The 22,972-nt window shown below is 41.9% G+C and overlaps 1 pseudogene; it reads left to right on the forward strand.

Annotated features, from left to right (window-relative positions):
- Nucleotides 1-476: 476 nt before the first annotated feature.
- Nucleotides 477-17,876, forward strand: LOC110585490 (annotated as a pseudogene).
- Nucleotides 17,877-22,972: the final 5,096 nt, after the last annotated feature.

Genomic DNA, 22,972 nt, shown 5'->3' on the forward strand with positions numbered 1-22,972 from the left:
ATGGGATACTTGACCCCACAAACATGACCTCAGTAGCTGATCAAAAACATTGTGCTTTCCAAGTAGTCGGGATGCAATTTAATATGGTAGTAACTGCAGAGGTTATAAGATCAACTGTCACAGTCTGAATTTCCTTGAGTTCATGTTTACAAGCTCTGAATACCTCTGCAGGATAAAAAGCTCAAGAAAAGCATACCTCCACTTGAAGAAAAGAACTCACCAAATGCTTCTCGATTCATTTATTAACTCATCAGGCATCCAGGTTGAATTCAAGTTCACCCATCTAAGGCTCTGTTTCTGCTACCAAAGCAGAGTACCGGGGAGAAGCAGGAACAATAATGACAAAACTTGACTCGGATGGTCATGCTCCATCCAGTTAACATTATGGACTAAAACTCTCGTCCCATACCTATATCCTCTGGGATGCAATGTAGGCCAAAGAAAAGTGTGACACCTCTCAAAAGGGAAATTTCACGATGAGTCGAAATATGCTTGTACGCCACGTATACACACACTCGGCACCATGTTCTTCATGAATATAAAACACTCTTAAAAGTTAGGGTTTAGGGTGCCTGGGTGGCTCAGTCAGTTGAGCGACTGCCTTCGGCTCAGGTCATGATCCCGGAGTCCCTGGATCGAGTCCCGCATCGGGCTCCCTGCTTGGCAGGGAGTCTGCTTCTCCCTCTGACCCTCCCCCCTCTCATGTGCTCTCTCTCTCTCTCATTCTCTCTGTCAAATAATAAATAAAATCTTTAAAAAAAAAGTTAGGGTTTACTTGAAACTGTCTAGGCGTGCTCCCGACTGATTCATTAGAAACTTCTGGGATCCAGTGGGATCTTCTGGGGAAAGAAAACATATCCCAAAGTACCCTGCCCATCAGTGGAAGTAGGGGTCAGCCTACTTGAACTTGAGAATCCTCAGAGTCACCTTCACGACATGCCTCTGAGAATACAGGTGGTGCTCTGGGGCCCTGCAGATCCCAGAGCAAAATCAAGAGGGAGGGCTGCTGTGTGGGGGCCAGAAGGCCCGCCCTGGGCTGTGTACTTCTTACTTTTTTATTAAAAACAAAACAAAACACTCTTCAACAAGGAGGCCTGGTGGTTTGGTGGCAGTGGCCTGGCAGCAGCCTCAAAATTACAGACCTTTGTGAAGACCCTGAGGGGCAAGACCAGCACCCTTGAGGTTGAGCCCAATGACACCACCAAGACCATCAAAGCCAAAATCCAAGACAAAGAGGGCATCCCTCCCGACCAGCAGCATCTGATCTTTGCGGGCAAACAGCTGGAGGATGGCCGCGCTCTCTCAGACCACAGTAGCCAGAAAGAGTCCACCCTGCACCTGGTGCTTCGCCTCTGGGGTGGCATCATTGAGCCTTCCCTCCTCCAGCTGGCCCTGAAATAACAACTACGGTGAGATGATCTGCGGCAAGTGTTATGCTCACCTGCAGCCCCACACTCTCACCTACCACAAGAAGCACAGCCGCACCAACAGCCTGCACCCCAAGAAGAAGGTCAAATCAGGCCCCTCCACTGGCTCTTCCTTGCTTGCAGGGGGGCCTCTGGCCTGAGCCCCAAGGCCCTGGGGCCTCCACTGAGTTTCCTTTTCATTGAAATAAACCAACCAACCAACCTCAGGAAATGTGCATCTTGCCTGTTGCAAAGGTTCTTACCTGTAGCACAGAGCTTCAGTCAATCCTGGCCTCAATGCAAACCCACAGTGTCCCATCCATGTCTAGACAATGACACTGTGAGGATTTTCCATCATTCTCCTCCAGCCATTCTTCCACTCTCCCGCAACATTCTCAATACATAGACTTCTAAATGTTAAAGAGTCTGGATAATGCTAATTAGAAATAGGGTATACCATAACATAAACTGACATAGTCAAAAGTCGACAGGATGCCTGTATTTAAATGTGTCAAAACTGTAGCAAGAGGTGGTTCTTTCCACTCTGTCATCCTATGAAAAAAATGCTCCAGAGTGACCACCCACAGATGTCTTTAGATGTCTCGTCATCCTTAATTCTTCCCTTTGGAAGCCTAGCATGATGGTAATTTCTTTTTTTTTTTTTTAAAGATTTTATTTATTTGAGAGAGAGAGAATGAGAGACAGAGAGCACGAGAGGGAAGAGGGCAGAGGGGGAAGCAGACCCCCCACCGAGCAGGGAGCCCGATGTGGGACTCGATCCTGGGACTCCAGGATCACGACCTGAGCCGAAGGCAGTCGCTTAACCAACTGAGCCACCCAGGCGCCCATGATGGTAATTTCTCCAACCTTCTGGATTGAGATTGGGATACTTTATATTCTGCCCTGGTATCACAACTGCAGGTAGAATCTCTGCAGCAGGAAGAAAATAACCCGGGGTCTCAAAATGAAACCCACGTTCCAATGTTTCTTACTACTTATTAAAAAAAAAAAGGCCTCAGGGAATCTGCATCACATCCATTGCAAAGGTTCACAGAGAATATGATTGCACTAATATCAGTGCCAGGCTTGGGTGGCCTCTGCAGACAAAGGAGCAAAAGCCACATAGAGTCTTAATTTCTCCATGCTGAAAAGCTACACCTCCCTAAAATTAAAGCCAAGAAACCAGAGCAGAGGAGACAAGTAAATATCCCCTTTCCCCGTGGCACCTCCTGCCTAATGGGAATCGTAGTTAATGATCTGAATCGAAAGCGAAGTCTTGTTTTATGGAATGCTCACTCTTTGTTAAGCAAAGCTGTTTGGGCGAAGGACCGTTCTATTGATTTAAAAATTGATTTCTTTTTTCCCCCTTCATATAACTAAAACATGGCTCACAAATCACAGCTCTTTTATTCTTCTGGCTACAACCTAGGCTGAATCTCTCCCAACCTACTCACCGAGGGACGTCTGATGGAGGAAGTGGGAACATTTGGACAGAGATTGTTCAAGATTCTATTAAAGGTTTCAAGTGGCTTCCTTTGAACATTTGGTAATTTATATTTCGAGTCCCTTGGTGTAATTATTGTAATTATCATTAATCATCAACTTCCAGACCCAATCGAAATAGAGAACATTGGAAAGGTCAAAGCAATGGAGAATTCTACTATTCTTCACAGAAGATACGAGGCATTAACATTCTGATGCTCCACTTGTGTGACAAAGATTGTAATGAAAACAGAAAATAGCACAAGATTAATGTGTTCTCATGATAAGAATCATCATAAGGAAAAGAGAAAGTGGAGCAAACTTAACCCACTCCTGTCACAGAGGCAGGGTGATGAGATGGGTTGAGGCTAAGGGACAGGCTGCAGCAGCTTGGCATGACCCTGCTGAAGATGATCATGGCTTCCTTCTTTTGTGGAGTCACAAGAGATAAGAAACCAACTTTGGAGCACTTTGGACAATTCAGTGGACTCCTGGTTGTCTCTCCGGCTGCTTCCCCAGATAGCTGGCCCCAGATCAGATCATTCACTTGACCTTCAAAGCCACATCACAACTACCTGTTAGAAATCCACCTACATGTCAAAAACAGGACTCCTCGTCTCTTCCCTGAACCGAATCTATCCCCTGTGGACAAAATAGGATAGTGCTGGAACGTCAGATTCCAGAGGCACCCACACTGTATTCAAATCCCAGTTTGGCCACTTATCACATGATCCTGGGGAAGTTGCTGGCCTTTTCCTATTTGTAAAATGTGCTTAATAAGATCTGCTCCACAGTGTTATTTTAAAGATAAATGAGGCAATATACCTAAACTACTTAGCACATAGAAAGTGCTCAATAAATGTCAGCTATTTTTTATAGTACAAGTCCTTTATTATTATGAAGTCTATCTAGTTACTTAAGCAGAAAAAGATAAGTCTGGGAATTATTCTCTATTTCTCCATCTCTGTCAGAATGGGACCAAATTCGGTCAATTGTACTCCCTTAATGTCCCTCAAATCTTTTTGTTTGATTTTCATTGCTTCTGCCTTGACTCAGACCCTTACAACTCTTCCCAGTATGAATTTAATTCTCATCTTCCTGCCTCTATACTTGTCTCGTTCTAAACCATCAGCCACACTGGAGCCAAAACTCCCTTTAAAAGCACATTATCATAATGCCCTTCTCCTGCTTAAATTCACCAGTTGGCTTTCCAGCCCTGGAGCCATAGCTCCAATTCCATAGGAGGGTACGTGTGGCCCCCGTGATCTGGCCCCAAACTCTCTCCTTCCCACCATCACTTTTCCCTGACTCCTCCACATTCCCCATGTTCCAGACACGCCACGTGTCCTGCAACCCCAGCACACTCTCCTCAGCTTTCTTGCCTCCTATGTCAGTGCTGTTCCCCGCATCTGAAATCAGTGTCCTCCTACATCCGGTCAGCCCCTTCTAGTCCTTGTATGACTCAGCACAGGCACCACTGCCTCTCAGAAGCTCTCCCTGAGCCTCTTCTCCCTCGTGTATGTTACATGTCCTCACAGCACTTAAAATACTCTTCTGTCAATATTTATGTTGGACTTTATTTTATGTAGGTCCCCACCCCCCACTGGGCTCTCAACTCCTAGAAAATAGACACTGTTCTTTCATCTCTGTAAAGCCACTTCTTAGCCTTGTGTCTAGCATATAGGAGATGCACAATAAATTTTCTTGAATAAATTCGCACATCTTTCTGGTCTCTCTTGCTATCTACAATTATGAATGAGAAGGGAAGTGAAATACAGTTGAAGTACTTCCTTTTTGTTTCTTGCTAACCATTAAGATGGGAAATGAGTTGGGAAAAAATCCTAAAGTTAAAGGGAAAATAAGGATTGTGGATTATCTATGCATTTCCAAGATTATTCAGGTTCTTTGCATGGGCTGCTGACAGAAGACAGTGTGGGTAGGACCTGCTGAAATGTACCAGCAGGCTAAAGATAATTGTACTAATTTGCTGAAATCTGTCCCCCTAAATTGCCCCTGTATAATAGAGAAAGGAATGAGAGACATTATGAAGAAAATTTTTAAAAGCAAACTTTTTTTTTTATATCAGCAGAGATGAAGGGGAACTGTACTATACAACTAGTTTTCTGGAAGTCTATTAAGGGAGCTGGCAGGGAAAGCCATAAAGAACAATAACTCTACCTGACAACACAAAGGTATGGAAGCCGAAGGAGGGTGTGCTATGTGTCTTTCTGCCGGAGGCAAACAACCACCATGAGAATGGTAAATACTATAGCTGATCCCTCTGTTTTGTTTTGGTTTGGTTTGGTTTTTGTTGGTTTTTTGTGTTTTTTTTAGATTTTTTATTTATTTGTTTGAGAGAGAGAGAGCATAAGCAGGGGGAGGGGCAGGCAGAGAGAGAAGCAGGCTCCCTGCTCAGCTGGGATCAATCCCAGGACCCTGGGATCATGACCTGAGCCAAAGGTAGATGCTTAACCAACTGAGCCACCTAGGCACCCCTGATCCCTCTGTTTGAAGAGTCTCTCTCTACACTCCTACCAATGAGAGAGGAAGACGAATTTCTTAGTAGGAGAGAGGTGACACATTCCACTCAGAGGACTCCTGAGCATCCCCTGGGGCCACAGACCACCGGAGCTTTGCCAACAGACAGCCTCTAGGACTGGGCTGACCAGTTTGGCTATTGGCTACTGGAGGCTGTGACAATTGAGAAAAACTAAATCATAGTCAAGAAAAGCAGCAAAGTTTGCAGCTGGAAAGATAGTACTGAGGTCTGAGGGGAGAAACAAGGTCAGAAATGGGAAATAGTATAACATCAGAAGCTGGGTGTGAGTGTGAAATTGAGCAGAGGGATTCAGGGTGAAGGCTGTGGATGAAGCAGGGGGGCCAGCGGGCAGGCTGTGTCGAATGGGGGTGGTTTGAGTTCTTAAAGGAGCTGGTCAGGATGAAGCAACAGGAACTCTTCCACAGAAAAAGAAGAATTTTAAAGTTACTTCAAGTAAACCAGTCTCCGTGGCACCACAATGAGGAAATGGAGGGATATCCGTCATAAGGCTGGAAAGTAGAGGGACATGGCCACACAAAGGAAAGAGGAAAAACTCAGCACCCCAGAAGCTACATAATGAGTGTTCACGCTGGGTCAGTAGCTTTAGCAGCTACCATCCTGTCTTCATCTCAAGTGCCTGTAGGCTCCTGATAAAAACCCCTGTTGGGCTCAGACAATTCCTCCCACCTTCTGCTTAATCCTATCTCAGCTGTGATCTGGCCTTCCCTGCTCTGGCTATCCCCGTCATACTGACCAATCCATCTGATGGTCTCCCTTGCCTTTCACTTCATCTCCATAAGAGGCTGCCTCTCAGCTCCCCTCCTCTGAGCTACGTGCTCCACAGCTCTCGTGCTGGGACAGGCCTCCTGGACGCTGCACCCTGACCAGGTCCAGCCAGAGAGCAGGGTCTCCTCAAGCATGTGCACATGTGTTGGAGAAGATGCTCAATAAAATTCTCAAGTGCAACGAGACAAAACGACTACTCATAGCTCTATAAGGAAATGATGTATGGTTGTTGTTAAAGAAAACCAAGTTTTGAGGAACTGGATGGTGTGCCAAGTGCCTGTACATGCATCTGATATGTAACAAAGAGTTCTCTGAAATACATTCCATGGTGTATTTGGTACCAAATCCTGCCTGGAAACAAAGTATGACTTCCAGGGAATGGAAGAAAGGTGAATTCTGGGAATGTGGAAGTCCTGGGCATGAAAATGAAAGTCTTAGAGGAATAGGATATTCAGCCCTGATTCTAAATGATGAGAGGGGTTTTGGCTGAAGCAAGAACACACACATTAGAAATAACAGGATTGGGAATTAGGAGGAAAACCTTTCAGATGGAAGTTTCCAGTTGAGCTCATCGAGACAACTTAAAAATAAATATAGAGGCATACTGCCAGATTTAACTGTGTAGCTAGTTACTGTGGTAGGATGATGCCCCAAAAAGACCAGTGGAGTTAAAAATATCCAAATATTTTAGATGAAAAAATACTTGAAAAGAAGTCACAACCAATATTGAAAACCTAATTAATGATAAGTAAATCAAAGTTGAAATTATAAAAAAGATAAAAGAGTAAACAATAAGATATCACTAAGATTTAATGATCTGATAATCATGATTGAAATGCCACTTGAAATGTATACCATATGGATTAGGAATAAGCCCATTAGAAGGAAGCATTAGTAAGTCTCATTCTCTGTAGTCTAAAAGGGGATATCCACCTCAATCCCACTTCCCCCCATGGTTATTAGAGGGGTCGACAGGGTAAATACTAGTGGCTAATGGGATGCATTCTGCCATCCCAGCAAACCCAGTGCTGGCCCCTGAGTTTTAACAGAACCAGAGAGATTATGTGGTTAGATGCTGAGTACAGGTGAAAAGATCATAATCCTGGAGGCATGCAAAATTAATACCCAGTATCAGCACTGCAAACAAGCCATGTGGGATACAAAAGTATTCAAAAGATACTGTGTGAATACAAAGAGTAACAGAGCCAGTTTGGAGTGCAAGGGAGAACCAAAGCCATAGTCACTCACACAGTAGTTAAGAATGTGGACTCTGAAGCTAGGTTCAAATCCCAGCCCCATGAATTACTGACTGTACACTTTGGGGTAATTTATGTAACCTCTGTTTGCCTTGTAAATGTCCTTGCAAAGTAGTGATAGTAATAGTACATATTCCTTAGGCTGCTGTGGATTAAGTTCAATCATGGAAAGCACTTTGGAAAATATGGGGCACTAGGCAAGCTACATATTTGCTATCATTGTTATCCCATACAGATTATACATTCTAGAAATCTAAACATAAAGCAGAAGCTAACATGAAACTCAGGGGCTTATTAACAGGTCATGGCAACACTAATTGAATCAATAGCTATTTTTAAGTGCACACAATATGGTGGGCACTTTGCTAGGTACTTGAGACAGTACAGTAAATGATGAGACCGTATCAAGGAGCTAGAGAAATTATAGACCCACCAGGCTGGGCATAGAAGTGAGCAATGCAGCATTTTAAAATTAAAGGTTTTCTTTCCTTTTCCTCCTTTCCTGGAGAACAGTATCCCAAAGCCACTAGGTGAGACTAATGGAGGATAGTGAGGAGAAAGGCAGGCAGGGGCAAGGGGCTCTGTCCTAAGAGGAAACTCCCCTTTAAAGGAAAAAAGACCCCATCCTGTTATTCTACACCACCCTGGAAGGAGCCCTCCACCCTTTCCCACATGAACAACTACCTGATAGGCAGATGAGCATGTGGACAAAAACCTGATTGGATAATAGGCACATGGAGGGTTTTTCAGATTAAAACAGCCCAAAAACATTCTCATAAAAAACGCTAGACTTAGAAACTCCAAGGGCAACCCTCTTGGGTCCCCTGCCTCTTTGGGATCTTTGTACTATCACCCAATAAACTTTGTTTTGCTGCCCACCACTCTTCGTCTCGTCTACCTCTTCATTTCTTCCAAGCGGCAGGACCAAGAACCATGGGCACTAAAGGAAAAGAAATCCTGAAACAAGACAATCCAAGCTAGCTTTTGGGGACAGCCAGGATTTCTGAGAGGTAGATGTTAGAGTCCTTGAGAATAAGAAAGGGAAGTTTCAAGGGGGTGGTGGTCATGGGGCATCAGAGCCTGACTGGGGTGAGGAGGTCATCCAGGAAGGGAGGGTGAACCACAGCAGGATGTCACACACAGAACAGGATGAGCAGGGCATTACACACAGAGGGACTGATCAAAGCAGTGAGAATATTAAGGCTGACGGGAACCAGGTTTCTCACTGATGAAGAAGAAAGTTACAAATAAAGAGAGAACACTAGAATAAACCCTGTGATGTTGGCTTGGAACTGGATGCATCCATGTGAACTCAGATTTTCCATGTATATAGATGAATACAGATTGATTGCCAACAAGATACGCCATCACCCAGTAACACTTTAGTGCATGTTTCCTACAACCAAGGACATTCTACATAATCCCGATCAAGAAAGACAGGCTTTCCTTCAGGTTTTAAGTGCCACCAAGCAATGTAGATCTGTGACAGCAGTTGGCCTTGAGTCAGGGCCGGGAGCAGAAAAAGAGGGGAAAAAAGAGATCACCCCCACTCTCAGTCTCATGGGACAGGAGCCCCTTATTCCAGTTTTCTGGTCAGAAAGACTGGCTTCTCCCAGAGATTGTGCTGCCTGCACCTACTGCAAAGTTCCCTGATTTGGCCTGCTCTTGGGTCCAAGGTGGGAGATAAAGGAGTCTGCGGGGAAGGGCAATTCATTGCTGCCTTACCGGTTGTTCATGGATTAACTTTCCTCCTCATTCCACCTACTACTGTTTACATTTCTGCCCTTAGGGTAGTTGTGTTTTCTGTATTTTAACCAGTCCTTACTTGTTACCACAGGAAGACATAGACATTATAGGCCCTACTCCATCCTGGCAGAAATCCCAGCATCTTTTCTACATCTGTCCACAGGGAAGGCCAGCTTCACGAGTATGCAATCTGTGCAGTCACATGGGGCCTAGTGCTTAGAAGGGCCCTATGCTTGTTTTCATGCTCTGTTGTTGCCATCTTGAAATTCTTAACATTTTATCTTTGAACTTGAATGAGTGAAGTTCAATGGAATAATGGAGCACGTGCATGAGCTTAGGAGATCCACCCAAGATGCATGGGCACTACTATTTCTTGCTACCATGAAATAGGAGCATTCATGATGTCTCACGAATACAAAATTCCAGGAGACTCACAATACGTGAGGGACTCAAAGTGGGACTCAAAGCAAGTACAAGGTAAGTGTATTATATCTATAACTGAGTAAACAGGGGCACTGACATCCCCAAGAAGCCATACTTTCTGTTAGAAGCAGAACTTTTTTTTGAACGCAGAAAGAAGACAATGGTGTTTTAAGAAACCCAAATGACCAAAGAAACCTGTCCTGTCCTTCTTACCCATGTTATTCCCCTATGTTAGCCAACAATGGACACTGAAAATGATGGCTTAGAAAGAAAAAGACAATAGTTCCTTTATAAAACAGTGTCTTTTCTTTCAGTCCATTCTGACTCATCAGTAGGGCAAAGCAGAGAGTATGAGGATGTGAACAAAGAAGGAAGTGAAATAAAAACAGTTGAGTTAGTTTTGTGCAGCATGCTCACTATGGTGATAAGAACAAAATACACATGCACAAATGGTGTCATTTTGGTGATGCTACATCAGAGTTAAATGCTCTTATATTTGCATTTAAAACTGGCACTGCCCTGGGGCACATAGGATCCGACTAGATCTCAGCTCAGGTCTTGATCCCAGGGTTATAAATTCAAGCCCTGCATTGAGCTCTGTGCTGGGTATGGAGCCTACTTAAAAAGAACAAAAACAAAACAAAACACACAAAAGAGCTGGTATTGCCCAATATAAAGATAAATGGTAAAACTTATGCTAATTATTTAACATTTTAATTTTTTTAACTTAGAATGACGCTAAATAGCAAATAAAAAATACTATGACAAGTCGAGAGAGAGTTACCAGAAGAAAGGAAAGAGCTTCATATTTAGTTTCTTTTAATGGTGCTTTTTTCCTGACTCTTGAACAAGGAATGGGTCCTGAATTTTCATTTTGCACTGGGCCCTGAAAAGTATGTAACTATCCCTGTCTGTCTGTTTTGGCCTGAATCCAAATCCAATTTTGGATTCTCCCAAGGAGCTCTCAGTTTATCTGATATATGTTCCTCCTCTCTCTACCTAACTAATAACCCCTCTCCACACCTCAGATCCAGGAAGGTTAGCCTGAAGGCTAAAATTCAGAACACCCAAGGTGAGAGTAAGCACTGGACCCTGTCAATATCCTTTGGGGCAGGAAGTTTGACTTGTTAGCCATTTTTTTGGCTTTAGATCTTTGCAAGAACATGGCCAGTCCTGTTTGCCTATGTTGGAGTAAAATGCCTAAATAATCCTATCGGTGCTAAACGAAATTGACTCTCAATCTATGCCAGAATTTGCCATCATGGATTCTGTGGAATGAGCCTCAGGTGTGAAATCAGGAAGAACTAGGCTTGGCGTGCTATTTAAGATTGTGTGTTTAAGCTGCAGCAGCAACACCAACTTCCAAGAACTGTGCTTAGGGTTATATGACATGACACACAGCAGCACACAGAAGTTGCTCAATAATGCATCTATGTATTTGCACTTGGCTATCGGTCGGCTTTAAATCATTGTCCAAATAGCTCATGAGATTTATATTGTAGTTCTGTCACTTCTCTCAATCTAGAGACCATTTGAAAAACAATGCAGCCGTTGTAAAGTGCCTGGTGAAATAATGCATACTACTAGGGCCTGAAACTATATACATGGCTTATTAGAATGATCAGATTCAAAGAGTTCAAGAGGTATCTTGAATTAATACGTTTCCATGTCCTTCTCTTCTTACCTTTACCATTTTTCTCAAGACTTCAAATCTGAGCATTTTCCTTTGTTCTTATAAAACCATGGGAACTGATCAAATTCTGCCACACTTTTCAAAACTCTTCTGTCGGTTCGCTGTTATGCTTTCTTCCCACCTGATCAAATCAACTTATGGAATGTCTTGACTTGTAAAGTTCATAGAAAGAAAAGGACTCACCCGCTGCTAAAATGATGAGCACACTACAGATGGCCATGATGAGAAAGAGCACTGTTGTTTTAATCTGAGCAAAGTAATCTTTCAGTGGTATAAAATTAAATGCTAACTACTGGTCCCTAGTTTGTTGTAACATAAACTTTTTTTTTTTAAGAAAGACATTTTCCAGCACCTTAAGCTTATCCTTTATCTATATCAATTTTTTTATCAATTTTATTTGATTCTATTAGATGCAATTAGGTACAAAAAATAAATACACATGTTTATAAGTTTGAACCCCTTGCATTTACAACTTTGATGGGTTTATCTGTCTTAGCTTGTGTTTCCTATAATATTCTCTAGGACAGAAGAAAGACACACTAAGTGACATGAGCTTAAAATAGGAAGGACAAGTCTTACCCAAAGAAGTGGATGATTTACATTTGCCATGTAAATGCAATTTTTTGCAGTTATGTCCCAATTATTTATGGCATTAAGGGACAGGGATAGCACAGATGAAAGAATCATAGCATCTCAGGGTTGGAAGTGCTTAAAGGTCCTGTAGTTCCATCATTCATACAATGGTTAATTTAATTCCATAGCCTTCTTCCTATACCAAGTAGACTTCCAGCATGTGCTTGAATATCTTTAGTGATGGCAAAGGGCTAGCTCATTTCACCCTTGAATAATTCCATTAGATTTTGGCTCAATCTAAAGGACATACCTTTCTATCCCTGTGTAACTTCTATACCTATTCTTTGATAATGGAAGGCAAGGACCATAGTTTTCAATCTTTGTATCTCTAGTGCTTATGATAGTGCCCAACTGACACACAGTAGGATTTCATTCTGTGTTTATTATATAGAACTGAAATACAGATCTAAAAATAGTGTCTCCCGGGCCATCTTCTCTCCAGCTCTTTAAGAATTGCTCCCAGTCATGACTTCAAACTCCCTTATCATCCTGGCGCCTTCTACTGAAGGCACTTTGCATTCTCTTTCTAATTATGTTGTCTCCAAAATAAAACAGAATATTGCAAGTTTGTTCTTTCAAATACAGAGTGTAATATACTTGCAACTCCATCAACCTAGAGACAATTTTCAAATAAAGTATCCTGTGTCAGCAGCTACCTCCTACAGAAGGACATTGATGTTAAACCAAGGCCTTTACCAAGGGCCACTGCTGCAGAACTCTGTTTTCCTGAATTATATTCATAGATTTTTAATTTGTTTTTATTTTTGTGGACCAAAGCATAAAGCTTCAATGTAACTTTGCTAAAGACTAGAAACATCTAGAGATGGTGAGCATCAGATCAATGCAGGTTTAACCCTGACACCATTTATTACTGGCTATGTGATCTAGACAGAGAACTTCCACTTCTCTGAGTCTCCTTTTCCTTTGTTAATAGGGGATAGGAAGTCTGTTATTTAAAAACTGTCTTTTGAAGGACAACTGGAAGAATAGAGATGCCATTTAGTGAATTAGGAAGACTACAGTGAATTGATAAGTGGAGGCTTGGCATTCCTGGAATGCCTATTAGGCAATGGAGTGGTGGTGTCAAATACACAGTGGAAAACACATGCCAGGATTCAGGAGAAGGGTCTAGACTGGAGATATAGATTTGGAAGCTCAAAGCTATAGATCTGTATGAGTCATGAGACTTGGTAAGTTTCCTAGAAATGAGAATAAAGAAAAGTGTACTTGGTCCCTCCAATATTGCGAAGAAATAGCAATGGAGACCAAAAAAAGAGATCAGGGAGGTGGGAAGGAAACCACAAGAAAGTGATGTCCTGGAAGAGAAGCTGATTACCATTGCCTTCTCTTATCCTGCTGAGAGGTTGGATAATTCCAAGAGTCACACATTGGTTCCAATCTCCAGCTCCTAGAATACTGCCTGATATATTGTAGGCCCCAATGAAATGGTAAGTATTATTCTCTTATTTTATTTTATTTTTTAAAGATTTATTTATTTATTTGAAAGAGAGAGAGCAGGAGGGAAAGGCAGAGGGAGAGGGATAGAGAAAGTCCCAAGCAGACTCTGCACTAGGCACGTGGCCTGTCGCGGAGCTTGATCTCATGACCCTGAGATCATGACCTGAGCTGAAACCAAGAGTCGGTCACTTAACCAACTGAGCCACCCAGGCACCCCAGTGTTATTCTTTTAGATCTTGACTCAGTCATCCAAATATTTATTATGTCTTCTGGCCTCAATAGTTTCACCCATTCATGGATTTAGAACAGAAATCATGACAGATGCATAAGAAAGAATTTGCCAGGGCTAAAATTGACTGACTAACCAGCACCCCTTTGGTACAGTTGCCAAAACCAACATTTAATGGTAATATTCACTCCAAATTTCTCCCTTTTGCTTAAAGGAATAGCATGGAAGATCTTACCTATTGCCCTGCTACTGAAAAATGTTACTTGTAATCAATTCTCCAATTTTACAGCTTAATAAGTTTATCTAAAAGAAAAAAAAAAGAAATTGGGTTTTATCTGATAACGATTTTTCCAGAGTGAATTCATGCTGACTCCTGATGATCCTTTTAACTCTGGACATAACATCTTCATAATAACACATTTTAAAAACCCATAAAAGACTGAAGACGAGGGGCACATGGGCGCAGTTGGCTGAGCATCGACTCTTGGTTTCCGCTCAGGTCATAATCTCAGGGTGGTGAGGTTGAGCCCCATGTTGGGCTCTGTGCTCCATTTGGAGTCTGCTTAAAATTCTCTCTCTCTCTCCCTCTGTCCCTCCCACTCATGCACTCTCTCTCTCTCTCTCAAATAAATAAATTAATCTTTAAAAAAAAAAGACTGAAGACAAATTCTTTGGCTGGTTTATGTACTTTTATCCTACCCCTCTTTATCTTTTAAAAACTAAAAACTATACTTTCCCATCTTCAGTATATCTTTCATCTGCACCCATTTTTAAAATTTGATATCAGGAATGTACTAGGACTCTCTCTCTCTGACAGGGCAGCATATAGTAGCCATAAAGGTAGTGTTACCTAGTGAATTATAGGAGAATAAATTGCTGACACAACTTACAAATTCAAGAAGCTCAATGAATCCCAAGCAGGATAAACACAAAGAAAATCATGCTCGGACATATTATGATCAAACTGAGGAAAACCAAATACAAAGAAAAAAATCCTGAAAGCAGCCAGATAAAAACAACACATTACATATAGGGAAACAACACAAATTGCCACAAGTTTTTCAACAGAAATCATGGGGCCTAGACAGTGAAAACATCTTTTAACCACTGGGAACAAAAAACAAACAACTGGACCAAAAAAAAAAAAAAAATCCTATCAATTCCCAATTCTATATCCAGTGGAAATATTTTTCAGGAATGAAGTTGAAATAAAAACATTCTCAGGTGAAAGAAAACTAAGAGAATTTGTCACCATCAGATCTGCTCTAAAAGAAATGCTAAAGGGAGTTTTTCAAGTTGAAGAAAAATAGTATCAGAAGGGGAACTTGAAACTTTAGGAATGAAGAAAGAGTGACAGAAATTGTAAACACTTGAGTAGATAACATAGCCTAGTTTTCTCATTTTATGTTCCTTGTAATATGTGTGATTCTTGAAAGGAAAAACTTATAATATTATCTGGGGCCAGGGTGCATTGAATATATACAGATATAACATGTATAAAAACTATAACAAGAAGGATAAGGATAAATAGGACATATATGGTCATAAGGCTTTTACATTTTACTTGAAGTGGTAAAATAGTCATTATAAATACTAGATAACTAGGTGTCTATACATAATCCCTAGAGCAATAACTAAAACTTAATACCAAAAGATACACTCCAAACATTAATGCATGAATTAAATGAAATACTAAAAATACTCAAGTAACCTAGAAGAAGGCAAAAAAGAACAGAGAAACAAACAAAAATTCAAAGGGAATACACAGAAAAATAATAAAAGGGTAGACTCAAATATTAACATATCAATAACTACTTTAAATGTAGATGATCAAAATGCACCAATTAAGACAGATTGCCAGATTGGATTAAAAAATTAGATCAAGCTATAAACTGTCTACAAAAACCCACTTTAATTACAATGACATGGTAAAACTAAAAGTATATAAAAAGACACCGTACACACTAGCCCAAAAAAAGCTGTGTTGGCTATATTAATATGAGAAAATGTAGATTTCAAAATGAAGAAAACTGGGATAAAGAGGGATAAATAGGTACATTATGTAATGATAAAAGGGTCAGTTTCCTAAGAAGATATAACAAACCTAAATGTGTATGCACCTACCAGTGGAGAGCTCAGAATACATGATGCAGAGACTGGTAGAACTAAAGGAAAAATAGACAAGTCTGCAGTTACACTTAGAGACCCGAACACTCCTCTCGTGGTAACTGATAGTAGATCAATAATCAGCAAGGACATGCGAGACTTGAGAAACAGTCTCAACTTACCCTAACGACCTCTATGGGACACTCCATCCACAAACAACAGAATATGCACTCTTTTCAGGTGTATGTGGCACACCAGTAAGATCCACCGTATTTTGGGCCATATTTGGAAGTTAAACCACGCATTTCCTATTTCCCTAACCACCTGTTTGGCAGGTTTTAGCCACATGATGTGGGACAGAGGTTGAGCACAGCTGCTTGAAGAGGCAGCTCAGAGTGACTAATTTGCAACTTGAAAAATTCAACCTCATATATTGCTCTGAACCGTCTAACCTATGTAACATATCCTAGTGTATCGCTCTTATACATACAAATTAATATGAAAAATAGATGAGCTAAAGTCAGAGTAAGAAGCAAAACTTTGGAATTAAAGTGTATATCGCTTTAAAGCAAGTAGTACTGATAATTATAGATGAGTACTGCTCATTCAAGATGCCCCTTCTATTCAGAAATACAATGGACCCTTGAACAGCATGGGTTTGAACTATGCAGGTCCACTTACACATAGATTTGTTACAGTATAGTACTAGAAATGTATTTTCTCTTCCTTATGATTTTCTTTTTAAGATTTATTTATTTGAGAGAGAGAGAGAGTGTGTGTGTGTGTGTGTGTATGTGTGAGGGTGGAGGGGCAGAAGGAGAGCGAGAGAGAGAATCCTCAAGCAGACTCCCTGCTGAGTGGGGAGCACGGAAACCCCAGGAGCTCGATCTCACTCCTCAAGATCATGACCTGAGCTGAAATCAAGAGTCAAACGCTCCACTGACTGAGCCACCCAGGCGCCCCCCCCCTTATGATTTTCTTAATAACATTTTCTTTTCTCTAGTTTATTGCAAGAATACAGTATATAACACAGATAACATACACAATATGTGTTAATTGACTGTTTCAGTCATCCTTAAGGATTCCAGTCAAGAGTAGGCTATTAGTGGTTAAGCTTTTAGGGAGTCAAAAGTTATCATAGATTTTCAGCTGAGCAAGAAGGTGGGGGGTGGGGGGCGGGAGTGGTGCATTCAGCATCCCTAACTCCATGTTGTTCAAGGGTCAATGTACTGTTGGTTATAATGCAAGTTATGCTTGGTGCTTGAAAGTAATTACAATCCTGGTATTTAGAAACTACCTTTTCATCTAAGTGGTTTCAAATGAGAGAATTTTGTTAGAATCATCCAGGCCACAGTTACCATACACCAGCTCTCACATACCCTCTTGCACGGATTCTTTCCCATGCAATACCTCAGACCGCCATTAACACAGTACCCGCTCTTGATTAATAAGAAAAGGAGCTTAGAATGTGTTTTATCATCTTCAGCTTCCTGGTGTTTGTCAAATACTCTTGTTTTACAAGAAGTAGTTTTCTTGTAGGGCTGTGAGTGTGTCTGCATAATTTTTCATCAAGGCAATAATGTAGGATCCTAAATCACAAGCATTCTTTGCAAGTCCCTTAAGTGTAGTGTAATTTGGAACCGGCAATCCATTTCAAATTCGGTGAATTAAAGGGGAAATAGCCAAGCACGAGTTAGAGGAGCAGGCCCGACTCCCACACCTGCAATTTCAACCAAATGACATAAAATGCCAAGCCATTATTCTTCCAATTTAGCTTCCTCAGCTTTCATGTTCAAAACCAAATTCATTCTAAAAGTAATCAAATCAGATAAGGACCTGGGTTTGGGGGGGGTGGGTAGAATGCTAACGATGCAGCCAGAGGAAATGGTCGGAAGGTTCTGGTGTTTTAACATTCAGGTTATTTTATGGAGCACATTTTAAAATGATTTTTTTTCAGGTTAGTTTAATTGGAGTATCAGAAATCCTTTCATCTGTTTTGACAATTGAAATGATGATGTGCAGCCAGCAGTGTGTTTATACTGTTAGAGATAGGTATATCCATATGGATGCTCTAGCTACTGAGAATTTAAAAGGACAGGAGCAGCTAAAGGCCGATTAGCCATGGAGAACATTAGCTTCGATGCTCCTCATACAGAGCCAGACATTACGTCAAGCATGACAAGCCACTCTAGCATAAAAGTATTAGCAGCCTCCAAGTCTCGGGCTTACCCTTAAGTTATTTCATTAAAATACAAAATCATGTTGACCTAATTTTTTGACAGGTTTCAAAGAGAGCAAAGATCTCCTCTCTTGCTGCACCTACCCTTTCTCCCTCTTCATCCTGCCGCCACTCTGGGGAGTTTACCAGTTTCAAGTCTTTGCAGAGTGCCAATCCCTTTTATTTTAATCAAGGTAGAAGCTCTGGCTTTAAATGCTTTCTCCCCTCATCTCCAAACACGTATGCCGAGACTCTTCACTGACAGGAGAACTTCTTTCAATAGCGGTAACTCTTAATGTCCTTGGGGAGAAGAAAGCTACTCAGCATTCAGCGGAGAAGCCAGAACCGCCTGGATCGGTCTCATTATGTAGGCCATATGCAATAAGCCCCGGTACCTAACAGCTGCTGGTGGTAGGATTAAGGGGAAAATATTTAATTTGATGCAGGAGCACGTGCGCGTGATTTCAGCTGGAGCTCTTACCTGCTCCCTGGGGTGTGTGTGAGATATATGGTATAACGCAGAAATCATTTAATTGTGTCAACACAATGTTAGGATGTTTGTTTAAAGTAAAAATTAGTTTTTGCAGCATAAATTGATTAGTTGACAGGCTACTCGACTGTCACGGAGGCTACTGGATACAAAGAAAAAAAAATTGGCTTGGTTAATCTGAGCAAAGGGGAACAAGTCCTTTGAGATCCGGGGAAATACAAGCAATGTAAATTCGGATTAGTCTTTGTGTTCTGTAAATCAATAAAACAACAGGGAAGTGTGAAGAATAGGCTAGATCATCTATCAAACTGGTTTTTATTGTGTTTCTATTTCTATCCCTAGTAAACATGTGCCTTCAGTTTCCCGTGAATAAAAGCATTTGACAAAGGAATAAAAATGGACTGGAGTTCACTGTAGATGCAGTGCCAATGACAGAGGGGGTGGGGGGGGCTGTCGAGAAAAGATGAGAATCAAAAAGGCTGCTTCCTGCAATCTCAAAGCTAGATCCTTTTAAAATTCTCAGGTGACAGGTGGTGAAAGTGAAGATAGATTTTATATATCTACTGCAATGAAGACTGTACCTTATGCAGAATACTAATCAGGATTTTTTTTTTTTTAAGGCAACGGCATTGTCTTAACGGGCTTTAAAAGAAATAGAGGTGCACACATGCACACACACAAAAGAAATCAGTTAAGGAAGGCTTCTGTTGCATCCAAGATTTCTCCCCCCTCATCACTGTTAATCACAGAAGAAGTAACGAACGTGCTAAAATAAGAAAACACTAATTTTGTGGCCCATTGAAGGGCCCTGCTCTTTTTCAAACGGTCCTCGTGTTCTTATAAGCCCTCTTTCAAGGCGAGTATTTCACCTGATTGCTTTAATTGAGGGGCTTCTTTTATTTGGGTTGACAGTCTGCATCATCATTGTGTTTTACCTTTCGGTGCGCGCAGCATCTCCCTGTAAGCCCCACGCCCCACGCCACGCGGTGCACTGAGCTACTGCAGAGAACACGGGGGGGGAGAGAAAATGCGGGCTTCAGAAGTGAGGAGCAGCGCGTTAGATGGCAGTAGTCGAGGCGAGCGAGGCAGAGCAGTACAGATCTTGCCTTCCGAGTGTTTGAAAGATGGGGGTGTCTTTGTGGCATTATCTTCCCAGGTGCCCCAGATGGCACAGTGTACTTCTAATGGAAAACCATTCATCTGGCCCTGGGACTGTACGTGTTGTACATCACGATGGTTCATGGAGGAAACGAACTCAGACAGCTTAAGCAGAAGGAGCAGAGCCTGTGGTGGCAAAGGCATAATGGAAGAGAGGCACAAAAGGGCAGGAGAGTGAGTCAGAGGCTGGGGAAGGGGAAAAGGCTGTTATTTCTGTGTAATTCCCCAGGATCCACTCCTGCTTGGGTTGGCTGTGAGAAAAAAACCAATTCAATTTGAAGGTGGTTCAGGGTAAATGAACCAGGGAATTGAGCTGCTGGAATCTAATTAGGGACCCCCCAAATTACTACTACCTGCCCAGCAGAAAAGTCAAATGGCTATAGCAGCCAAAAGAGTTAAGGGAAGTTGGCAGAATAGCAGTCCAGAAGGAGAAGGTTTGCAACCCTTCCAGATTCTCTAAAACTCTTAGAAGTGATTTTTTTTTAAATGCTAATGCCATAGACAGAGAAGACTGCAAAGCAGAAACTGTGGCCACAGAAAGGGCAGATGTAGGATCCCCGAAATGTGAAAGGACAACACAGTCTCCAATCCCTCTGGGGAAAGGTGAGACCGCGTCCCCTAAAGGGAAGCTTCGTGAGGACCGGCACCCGTCCTCTAGTGTGTTGGGAAAGCACATTACCCGCCCTGTAGAGAGGGATGACAAATGCCACGGGGATTCTGATGAAAGTACGAGGAAAGATGGGGGCTGTGCCTCAAGGTCGGCCCTGGGAGCTCATCCCTGTGTTTCCTGGCATCACACGGTTCCCTTCAGCCTCGGCATATCTGCTTCGTCAAAGGCGAGCCGCTTTGGGGCCTTGTGTATTTCTCCTGGAGAAGAAATGTAACAGGATATCTGAACACAGGCTGCTGAAGAGAGAACTGCACTCGGCGTCAAGACCTCCAACGTGGTCCTGACACTCTCACTAGTCTGTGTAACTTGGGGAAATGATTTTGAGGGTCATTTAGGCTCATGTGTAGAATAAGGAGTTGGCTTGGACAATCAAGATCTACGATGGCTTCTAAATCCGAGGATCCTCCCCTCAAAAAGTTCACATACTTGTAATGTTTTTGCAATTACCTATAAACCCACTTTGGTACAAAAGACATGGAATTAACCCCCAGAACAATAAAAGAGCCAGCAGCTGCTATCGCCTTTGAAATTGATTTCCATCCTTCCCCTTACTTCAAACCTTTACTCACATGGAACAAATCAAAATCTACATAACAGGCAGACTGTACTTTTATTTACTGTAGGGCTATTGCCACCACAACTGCTGATTTCTCCCCAAAGCCTTATAATAACTACAGTTGCCTCGATTTCATGCGGACCCTTGAGGGTGGAAGGGAGCCCATCAATCCAAAGAAAAGAAGCGAAATGGAATATGTTGCCCTTTTCCACTCCAGCCGGGAAAGTAAAATTTACGTTTCAAGATGTCAATTAAATGAGCAGCTAGTTTCCCCCCACTGAGAAAAGAAGGCTCTCACACTGAACATCCTACAGAAACACAACAATAATAGAACACATTAGCAGAAAAAAAAATTATAGCTAGCCATGGCATCCTTGCAAAGAAAACACGCACACACACAAGCAACTACCTACCCCTTAATATGGGACTGTCATATTATGTTAACGCAGGCTGGTTCCCTGTCGTCTGGCACATGCTCAGAGCCCCTCCACCAGTGGGGGTGAGCTCAGGCAATGGCAGTTTATCACCAGACTTAGCCAAGCCTACTTCAGCTGAAACACTTTCATCCGGAAAAGGTATGATTCATCCCCCAAACAAACAAAAATGTTTGAAATGTATCCATTCTTTGGAAGGATAATTGAGTTTGTCATCTAAAATATTATGTGCTGACACTTTGGGAGATGACAGTATGACTTCACATTTATAGAGGTGGCTTATTTTCCCCTTAATTTGAAGTTACCAATGGGTGGGGGCAGGTGGAAGAGTCACTAATGGTTCAATTAAACTTGAAGGATCTGGAAGGTGGTAACTGACGCATTCCACTGTTCCTCATCCTATTAACTAATAAGTTAGTCTCTCCCTCCGTGCAACTCTTGCAGTTAATAAAGTGGCTCATTTAGATGTCACCAGAATAATATCAGTGAAAAGACTAAATTTAGAGAGTAGGGCATGAGCAAATGCAAGACTCAGGAGCACAGCCCACAGTATCCCCACCCAGTCCCAGAGCAGAGAGATCAAAGCTGTCCCTTGAGCGTTCCTGTTGATTTGTATGTTTACCTTGTTATTGATACAGACAGATTTCTTTTTTTGGTCAAAAACCTCTCCCGTGCTCCTTCCAGCCACAGGTTAGCAGACATCCAGGACCATGGCAAAGTTTCTAGTTTTTCTGCCCATATACCCTTCCTTCCCATCCCTATCCATGCCCTAAGCCTGCTTTAAAAAATAGGAAATTGCAAAAAAACCTAGAACTGTGTCTACACAGATCCCAAAACACTTTGTCTCAGTTTAAAGTCACCTGATGCTGCAATATTTGTATGTTATGTACACGTAACTGATTGCCTCAGCTATTCCAAGATTGCTGGTGAGAAAGGGATTGCTCACAGAAGAAGTGGTCATTCAATCCAATTAGCTTAATCATTTGACCTTAACCAGCATGATTCAGTTATTTGAATCATGAAGCAGCCAGATTGGATTGAGCATTTGCAAATTGATCTTTTTCTCTGTGATTAACTTTAATGATGACAAGAAATAACAAAGGTGATGTAAAAATGGATAAACTGGTGACTTCCTGAAGAATTCTTGTTTTTCAGGATGACCAAGGATTACCCTGAGTAATAAATCCAATTGAAATATTTATTGAGCATTTCTAAGCTCAAGATGCTGTATGAGACACTAAAGCACACAATGACTCAGACCTAGTTCCTGGCCTTAGAGGTTTTTTACCTTAAGCAGAAAACAGGTAGGTAAACAGGTATTCATGCTGCAAAGAAAAACACAATGTTCTAAGTAAAGCCACAATAATAAGTAATGAGAGCTATTAATTTTGAGAGGAAGAAAGTCAGAAAAGGCTTGCACTGAACCTGGGAGGGTAAGCAAAACAATTAGGGGGAGCAAAAAGCGATGCCTTCAGGGCCAGCCAGGTAACATCCACAGGAGAAGCGCGAGAGAGGGCTGGAGCCTACGGCAAACTGTACCATCAAGGCCCTACTGAAAGGATTTCAAAGTCAAGTTTAAAACTTCCTTGGCAAGCCAGAATACAGCTGTGGGCCTGATCCGGCCTTCCTCGGTCATACGTGCTTTATTTAGTCAGAAACAGAATGATCAACAAAGCATTCCGTGATAAA

This window comes from Neomonachus schauinslandi, chromosome 9, assembly GCF_002201575.2.
Source record: "Neomonachus schauinslandi chromosome 9, ASM220157v2, whole genome shotgun sequence".
Taxonomy (NCBI): domain Eukaryota; kingdom Metazoa; phylum Chordata; class Mammalia; order Carnivora; family Phocidae; genus Neomonachus; species Neomonachus schauinslandi.